The 9,223-nt window shown below is 44.8% G+C and overlaps 1 long non-coding RNA gene across 1 annotated transcript in view; it reads right to left on the reverse strand.

Annotated features, from left to right (window-relative positions):
- The window catches only part of LOC116437814, a 46,522-nt gene that overhangs the window by 1,603 nt on the left and 35,696 nt on the right, over window positions 1-9,223 (reverse strand). Inside the window, exons 5-8 of the long non-coding RNA XR_004237488.1 lie at window positions 7,849-7,937; window positions 6,637-6,708; window positions 4,881-5,593; window positions 114-4,765 (exon numbers count right to left, since the gene is read on the reverse strand). This is a non-coding gene — a long non-coding RNA (uncharacterized LOC116437814). The remainder of the gene's footprint in view (window positions 1-113; window positions 4,766-4,880; window positions 5,594-6,636; window positions 6,709-7,848; window positions 7,938-9,223) is intronic.

A 9,223-nucleotide genomic window follows, 5' to 3' on the forward strand; every position in this document is an offset into this window, starting at 1 on the left:
AAAAGAGGAAAATAAAATGAAACCTGAAGCATTTATGAAGTAAAGTTGCTCAGATTTGTACTGTGTCAGGGTCACTCAGCAGTGTGTGAGTCCCACCTGCGTGTGGCACTCACCTGTCTGGGCAGGTGGCAGGGAGGGAGAGCATCCAACAGGCCTGGAGTTGAGAGCTGGGGATAGAGTGAGACACAGGAGCTTTCCACAGCTTCCGTGGGAATACGGGTGTTCAGGTGAGTCACACGGGCCTGAGTCAAGCCCAGAGCCTCTAATCTCTGGGGCATCTCCCTAGCAATGCTGTCCCTCCTGTTCCACCACACCACGGGCCACTGCAGGGACAGGAGCTCTCCCTAAAGCTCCCTGAGCTGCTCACCCCTTGAGGGAAGAAAAACCCCAGACCCAAAAGACTGGTGTAATTAACATTCAGACTCATCTTGCTTGGTCTCTTGTCTCTGGAACTGGCCAGAGTGGAAAATTACCTCCTTCTGTTAGCCTCTCTATAATTCTATGTAATTTGATTTCTCCTGGTTCTTATATTATGGTGCATAGGGAATAAGTATCAGGTGTCCATCTTCTCCAGAGATTTGTGCTCTTACAGGCCCATACCCCCTCCTTCAGTCCCTTTCCTGCTGCAAACCTATAGCACAGCCAGTCCCTCTAAGCTCCCCAGCTTTCCTTAACCTGTGGGACCTTTCAAACAATCCATTTCAGTTCTAAGCAGTGCCTTTGCAATCCTCATCCTCTTTACCTCCCCTCCCAGCCCGTTACAGGGTGGCTCTTTGGGAGTAAGAGCCCTGACAAACACAACCCTGAGACAACAGACCTGCACCTTCCTGTAAAGCACTTTCTGGCTGCAGATTTGGTACTTGCAGCATTGGGCTACCCCACCAAATACAGCTTTTCTTAGTTCATGTCTTGCTAAAGCTGGTGTGCCACCCCAAGAGCTGTCAGCACACCACCCCAACCCATGGCCATGGTGGGATACTCCGTATGAGCTTGAAATGTTTTTACTGAGGGCACAATTCCTTGTCCAGGATCCTTCAAGGGTATTTTTGGCTGGCATAGCCCCAGTGAAAATCCTGCACCAATGCTTTCTGGAAGGAAGGGGGAAGGAAGGGAGAGGTCAGCTCAAGCTCTGGAGCCCTGCCCCTGGGAAGAGGAGCAAAGGAATTTGGGTCTCATGGAAGTTTCCGGATTGTTGCCTGCATTGCTCATTCTCTGCAGGATTATCAATAGGGAATTTGCACTAAAATCCCTCTCTGCTGACCTTTAAGGAGACATTGCCGTGTTCAAACTCGCAAGCTCTGGGAAGGAGCCCAGCTTTTGTAAATCCTCTATCATTCCTGCCCCAAACAGTAATCAGCACACCCACCCCACCCGTCCCATTGGAATTCCAAATCATGAATGCATATCTCGTTTCAGGGTGGAGATTTCTCCTGCACTTTGGGTTTCGTAACCCCACTGTTTGGGTTGCAGCTGACAATCATTTCTCCTGTGTCTGCTGGGCACGGAATGACTTCTTCCATTCCAAATGCCAAGTGCAGCACAGTTGCTTTGTGGAGGTTTATCCAGGTTAGGACAAGTCCTCCTCCTCCTCCTCCTGGCAGGTTTTGGATGCATGAGGACAGATTTTCTAACACTGCTGCAAGAGGAATCATTATCCTCAGTCTATCACACTTGCTAACATCTTCCACTTTACTGTCATTACTTTTCATCTCCAACTGGGATTATGGGATTAACTGGTCAGTGTGCACGGGGACTCTGCAGAACAGCAGGGAGGAGGGATAACAGTTCCACAAAAAATCAGACTGGAGATCTGATTTTCCAACCCAAACCATTCCACGATTCCACGATTCTAAGAGCAAATCAGGAAGGAGAGGGACTTAAGAACTACTCCAATATAAAAGCCAAGTGCAGTCAGTGAGGTACTCTTAATTGAGATCCTACTGACATAACGCAGGAGATTTAGATACATTTTAGTATCTTTTGTTTTGGTCGGTTGTTTTTTTTTTTTTTTTAATCAAAATCAATTCAACTGGCTTTTCCAATCACTGAAATTCTTGATTTGAAAAGCTTTTTGAGCCCCTTGCTCCCAGGCAGTTGGTAAATGGCTCACACCAAGTGAGGGGCTGTGCTTGAACACTGTGCTCAGGAAGGCGGTGCCTGAAGCAGCACCCAGGCGTTGGGTAATTGCAGCTGCACATTTACAAGTGCCAGTAACTGTATTGTTCACTCCTGAAGCTTTGCTCTCACTCACAGTGAGCTCCACTAGTTCTATGAAAAGTCCAGGTTGGGTCACACGAATATTTAGGGAGTCAGATATCTCAATTTGTCTGATGGGATTTCTTACAGCTCTGGTGTACTCTGATCTGATTTTTCATCCTCTGTTGTAGCACTTACAGATTCAGAAATTAGAAATGTTACAGCCACTTGCATCCACTCCCATCTACTAAGGAACACAGAATATAGTGGTACTTTTGACAGAAATTTAGAGATTGATGGGGAAAATCATGGGGGTTGAAACCAGGAAAGTTAATTTGATGATCCAACCCTCCTCGCAGTGATGTCAGTTTCTGTTAATAATTGAGACATTATTAGGGCTATCCCTACTTTTAATGTCATCTTTCTAAAGGAGAACTCATTCACTTACCTCAAATCCAGACAACATCAGGATTTTGATTCTTGTGGAATTGAAGGCAGGTCAAACTCACAGTCCTACCTGACCATGTCTGAAGGAGAAACAGGAGTGATCCCCAAGACATGGCCTTTAGACCCTTTAAAGTGTGACAAACATACAATTAATAACAGACAAACTACTTCAGTGAGGTTTGGCAAGAAATCTCAGCCCCACCATCTTTGTTCCTGTCCAAAAGGGAGATTTTGGATCTCCCTCTCTCAAAAGCAGCAATGAGCTTTACCATTTCTGTGCCTTTGTTTCAGTTGTGTGAAGTCAGACAATACTGACAGGTGTTCCTGAAAGGAGGTGTAAGAAGCTTTCAACCATTTCTGCACAGGGCTATAAGGATTTGGGAGAAAAGTGACTTTTTGTGGTTTCCTTCAGGAGATGTCCCCATATCAAATCTTTTAGGAAATACCTGTTCTTGAATAAAACATGCTCATTAGAAGAAGGATAATATTAACCTGGAGACCCTGGAAGATCCTCGGGCACAGAAAGCAACAGCATCCCTCTGAAAGGGGTGAAAGATTCGGCTCCAACCCCACGAAGTGCTTGCCAGGATGTGGCACCAATCCCACCAGCTCACACTGAGGCATTTGGATAGTCCTGTTCAATGAGCTCTTTGGTTCCATTTGGGTTTGTACTGTTTTTAAAAATTTCTGTGCATTCAACCAAAGCAAACTGTCATGGCACAAGTTATTGACTGAACTTCCTGAGGTGCCTTAACCTAAAGGAATACTGCAGCAGTGGATACTGCAGCAATAAAATTGCAGAATGTTAATGAGTAAGTGTTTCACTAGGATTTCTGTGAGTGTGACTGCTGTAGGGAAATGAATCAGTTGTCTGTGCTTAGTGGAATTATCTTTATAAACAGTTCACTTGCAGGCTGAGGGGACTGTAGGGCATACCATGAGAGCAACCATGTGCGAAACAGCCAGAATATTTTCTCTCTATTCTCTTATGCTGTTTGTCTAACTTCAACTCAAGCTGCCCAACATTTCTCCAGAGCCTGGGCATGGTTTGGGAAATGCAGGGTCTCTCTTCAAAACAAAGATTCAGAACAGTCTAATAATTAACAGTACAAGAGAGTTCTGGTGTAGGATAAGGAATGCCAATTAAGAATATCCATATTCCAAAATACTCCTGGAAGTACTCAGTGTCGGTCTGTTGAGGAGCCCAGCAAGGCACTTCCCCCTTGGCTGTATGGCTCACATGGCACCCTTGGCCCAGCGTCCCCCAGCTGGACAGGCTGAGCACCACAGAGGAGGGAAGAAGAAGAGGGAACAAACAAAACAGAGCAGAGGGAAACAAGAGCGATTAGTTAGAGGAGAACTGGGAGGAGAGTAGTGAGCAAAAGGGTGAGTAGGAGGAAAATCAATCTGAGGTGTGGGTGGGTAAGAGGTACATAAAGCCATGAAGATGGCACCAGATTAGAGTCGTGAGTCAAACATTGAAGCATAGAACAAGTCTACAAAGGGTATCCCAGATTGCTCTAATTCACACAAAAATGTGGGGAAAGAACCGCTCTGCCAGAGATCTGTTACACAAACCCAATATTCACCATGTGCAATAAGTAAAGCTCAAAGTTGAGTCAAGGGGCTGATGCACATATGTGGGGTCAAGTGGCGGCACAGGTTCCAAACGTGCCCAAAATACAAGGAAGGAATAGAATGGGATTAAGAATTGTGCAAAAATGTAAAAACTGAGATTACTTGGAAAGGTCCCTCCCTGGAAAAGGAGGACTTTATATGGTTTATACTTACCGAGCCATCTTAGGCTCTGAAGAGGAATCAGTTCAATCCACCCAGCCTCTGAATTGCACTCATGGACATTTTTCATCGATCAACCACACAGGGAGTAGAGACACTTACCCTGGCAAACCAAAAATGGCCAGTGCCAGATGGTATGAAACCTGTGATGGTTTTTCTTGCCTTAAAACCTTATCCGCCTTACTACTTATTTCTGTAAGATTACACCTCTTTATAGCACCCTCTAACCTTCTTGGGGCCATGGATGAAATTCAATCCTGAACTGGCTGAACATCACATGGAGACTGTTCTTCTGGTGCTTCCATATTCATCTCCATCTGGTATGCTGGGAAGAAGAGCCAGAAGGATGCAGTGAGTGACACCTCCTCTTGCCAGAAGACCCTCCAGGCAGCAGCTCATGCCAATGGCAGAACATGCTCTCCAGGGAGGGGATCACATACCTCATGTACTCAAACCACCCTCAAAAGAACAAACTCCTTCTCTGACACAGAAAGATCCAGAGATAAATCTTCGTCAGCAAGGAAGATGTACAGATCTGTCAGAAACACCATCTGAGGCTACCTGAGGTTCAGCAGGTTGGCATTTCTGTGCCAGACAAACATGTTTTGCTTGTCTGTTCATAAATTCTGAACACAGTCATTTCTGCTGACACTCACAGGGATGGCAACACACGGCAGAGGGAAGCTGGGGACAGCACAGCTCCATCCATCCAAGTCAGGCTCCTTGGAGCTTCTCTGGCAAGACAACAATTTGCAGGAATTCTGAGAGCAAGAGTAGGAAATAGTAACCAACCAAAACCTAAATGTGTTGTTTATCTGAGGGTACAGGTTGAACACTGCAGGGAACCCGATTCCCAGCCTCCCCAAACAAGAGTCAGGAACAGTTCTCCAGAGATGTGTTAAATTATTCTGAAGTAAGGCTGATAGCATGGCATCTGTGTGAGCCTGTGCAGCTACTTTTCTTGCTGAGTGGGAGGAGGATTAGTAGAGAGAGAAAAAAGACTTCAGTGAAGGTATTCTGTGTTGTCAAAAGCTGCAGCACGTGTAACTCTGTGGGTGGCTGCACATCCTTACGGAGTCCCCGCGGATTGCGGCGGGGCTCTGCCTCTTTTCTCATCAGCCAGAGCTGGATGCATCCTCCTGTGAGCACACACCTATAACAGGAATATATTATGGATTTGTTTTGGTCCAAATAGCAGCACTTTTGAAGAAGTTGCACAAATTTAATGCAGATGTGCCTACATCAAGATTGCTGACATTTCTATAGACCAACACACGCAAAGCATAAATCACATTTACCAGCAATCCAGTGCTTAGGCATTTCCACTGTGCTTACTTCAGGAGTTTAATCAAATGAATGCTATCACCATCTAACATCATTAATCAGCCATTTTAAGCAGTAATGGGGGCTTAAAGTAGGATGAGCGAGTGAATTTCTAGTTAGCTCACACTTCTCTGCATATTAATTTTAAGTCTTGAATAGAATCATAAAATATCCTGAGTTGGAAGGGACCCACAGGGATCAGCAGAGTCCAACTCCCAGCTAGCCAGTACAACGCCTCCCTGCCCTCATTCTGTTTCAAATCAATCTTTGCCACAGCTCTACATGAGCTCTGCCCAGTGATTAATTTTCTGGAATACTTTCCCCTTAGTTTCAGGCTTGAAGTCACATCTATAGGAAACAGCATTTTAACTTCCATAAGGCACCTTCCTTGGTACACAGAAGAGGACAAAGACCAAAAGAATTTATTTTTCCTGTGTATATGGAGCCTGCAAAAGAGCCATGGAAGCTATAAACCAGGAAAAGAAGAAGGATGCTGTGACAAGTTTTATATATATATATATATATATATATGTGTGGCCACTTTATTGTAATGCCTCTATAATATATATACACATATATATCTATACATATACACATGCACATACATACATGTATATATATATACAGCCATGGCTGTTGGTACAGGCCCACTCATGAACATGTTACATAAAATGACATTGCGAGGTGGCTAAAAGCAGCAACTTCCCTCAAAAACAAACAAACTGACTCACTTTCACATGTCTCTGGTAAAACAGAGGGATGCTGCTACATGATGGATAAACCCTGTGGATCCTGGGGACAGCTGCCTTCCCAGTTCCAGCAGAACTACGTGGTCCCATGGCAGGACCTGGCTGCTCACAAGTGGCTCCTTACCTGTTCCCATGTGCAGGGAACCATTGCTGGAAATCTGTGCACAGAGCTGGCTGTCCTCCTTGCAAACCACTCCTGCAATAGAGAAAAATATAACAATCCACATAACCTATTGCTCCTTTTGTGTCTCAGACCTCTGCTTCCCTGCCCAGACAGGCTGCCCATGTGGTGAGAGAGCAATTGTAGGGCAGAGTAATCCATTAGGAGCATCTGGAAGCATACCCTGCAGCCACAATTTGTCCTTGGTGTTCTTACTTTCTTCTCCTTAATCGTATTCCCTGCCTGCTGGAGTGTGAGCAGCATTTCAGTCACTGGAATCACTTTACTAGGACATATCACTTGGAATTGCTTCAGAGATGATTTAATCTTTGTACAATGCTTTGAATTTGTAAGTAATATTATTGCTATGATACCTCGCTCTCTCCTGGAGGATTCCCCTGCTACTGCAAATTTTCATGGAATTATGGCTAAAATTGCCTGGCAGACTGGTTTCTCTCATCTTTTTTTTCAGGCCAGCCAGTCAGGAGAACGGCAATGTGCACTATCTGGGACAACATCCCAAAGTAAACACCCGCACAAAGGGCTCTGAGTAATGTTTTAGTAATTCCTGATCACAGAAGTGCCTTCAGGGAAACACGAGATGGATTCCCTTTTTAAACCACATAAAATAATAGCAGGGTTTTGTTGCTGCTTTAGTCAAGCCAACATACATCCCCTTCCCTCAGAAAGTAATAAAACAGCAAATTGCCCCAAATGGGCCCGGTTTTGTTCAGACAACAATGCAAGTCATAAAATCAATAATATCCCAAAACAATTGCCCAGAGCTGAACAATGGGATACACTGGGTGAAAGCTAAGCAGGAGTAATGCCCCCTTAAGGGAAGACTCATCACACATCACAGAAGACAGAATGCAGCAAGGAAGAGAGACAGCCAGAACAGCCTGAATTTTGATTTGTGGCAATACAGACTCATAGGGAGGAAAAAAAAAACCAAACCAAAACAACCTTCTACTGTAAAAAAAACCCAGACAAAACCCCAAACAAAAAGACTACCACCACCACCACAACAACAACAAAAAAAAAAAACAAACAAGAAACAAACCCAAACAAACAAAAAAAAACTCAATCAGAAAAAGAAGACTTTCTAAGTGTACTCTGATGGGAACCTTTCCATGTTCAAAAGGGTCCAGAGACCAATCTGTGAGCAAAACTCACCTTTCCACTGACATTCCAAATGGGAACCTGAGAAGGAATGAAGTGCTTGAACACCTGCACAGCTCCAGGACTAAATGGGTTCAGCTCTTCTGGGGAAAGGAAATTCAGAAAGGAAATACAATGGAAACAGGCACAGAACTCAGGTCAGTGATTTTTAGTTCCTCAGTCTTATCCTTCATTTCCAAATATCCCTGCAAGACCATGTGTATATTCTACTCCTCTGAATGTATCACTGAACTCGGCAGCATTTGTCATTTCCCAGATCCCAGTAACTCCATTCCCTCCTGCTTCCTAAACTAATCCTGAGTGACAGCGTGTAGATCTAATGCTTTGAAAGCATTATTTTAAAGCCAAATGTGCTCCGTCAGGAACCGCAGCAAACCTGGAAGCAGCAGGTCAGTCCATGCTGTTCCGCAGAGCTCACGCCGGGAATTCAGCGGTGTGGTTCCCCATCTGTCGGCAGGAGCAAGGAGTAACACAGGAGCTCCTCAGGAAAACAGATTCGGATTCAGACGGAGGCAAGGGCCCCGTTCTGTTTTCCTTAGAAACGTCAACCCCTGATTTCACAACCTGGGGAAAAGAGCTGCCCTCCACGTGGGAAACGTCCCTGCCATGCTCGGTGGAGAGGTTTTAGAGGAACATGGACTTGCATAAAATCCATGAGTATAGATTTGATGGATCACAGCCAGGAAGGGGAATGCACAGGAAACAACACTTTGAATAGCTGGAGTAGGAAAAATCTCCACACCTCCACGTCCTTGCTGTGAAATTTGCGTTAGGATTTCTGTATGTCTGTAAGCACGAGAGGGTCCCTTATCCAGGGAATAACGGGGCACGCTCCAAGTGCGGTTTAGCAGTCACTGCTCCATCGTTGCAGAATTCTCTGCTGAGCTGCACTAACCCCAGCTATGGTAATTAACGATTCACTTGGAAAGGAGCCTGATTTAAAGCTGAGCTCTCTCCAGCAAGTGCCAAACATGAGGCAGGAAAGTACCTGGGCAGAGAAAAGCTCCCTGGAGAAACCTGTACACAAACACGAGTCTCCTGCTAATCTGCTCTTAGAAGAAATTCTAAGGTTCTGGCACAAGGTGAAACCACCTCTTTTGTTGATTTAGTGAACAATATTCCATCTGAAATCACATCACTGTGTGAAGAGGTACAAAGGCACAGGTATACCTCTGCCCTGAGGGTTATCTCTGGAGCTGTGGCTGCTATTGATTTGTTGGTTCCTTCTCTTTTAGATCTCGATGTTAGGAAATTGAAACTTCCAAAAGATCTGGGCTCAGCCTTCTTGATACTGAAACAGGGCTTTAGCCTAGGAAGACCTCTAATCTATCAATTTTGTCTGAAAGTTTTTTATTTAAATGGGGGAGGA

This window comes from Corvus moneduloides, chromosome Z, assembly GCF_009650955.1.
Source record: "Corvus moneduloides isolate bCorMon1 chromosome Z, bCorMon1.pri, whole genome shotgun sequence".
In the NCBI taxonomy this organism is placed as follows: Eukaryota; Metazoa; Chordata; class Aves; order Passeriformes; family Corvidae; genus Corvus; species Corvus moneduloides.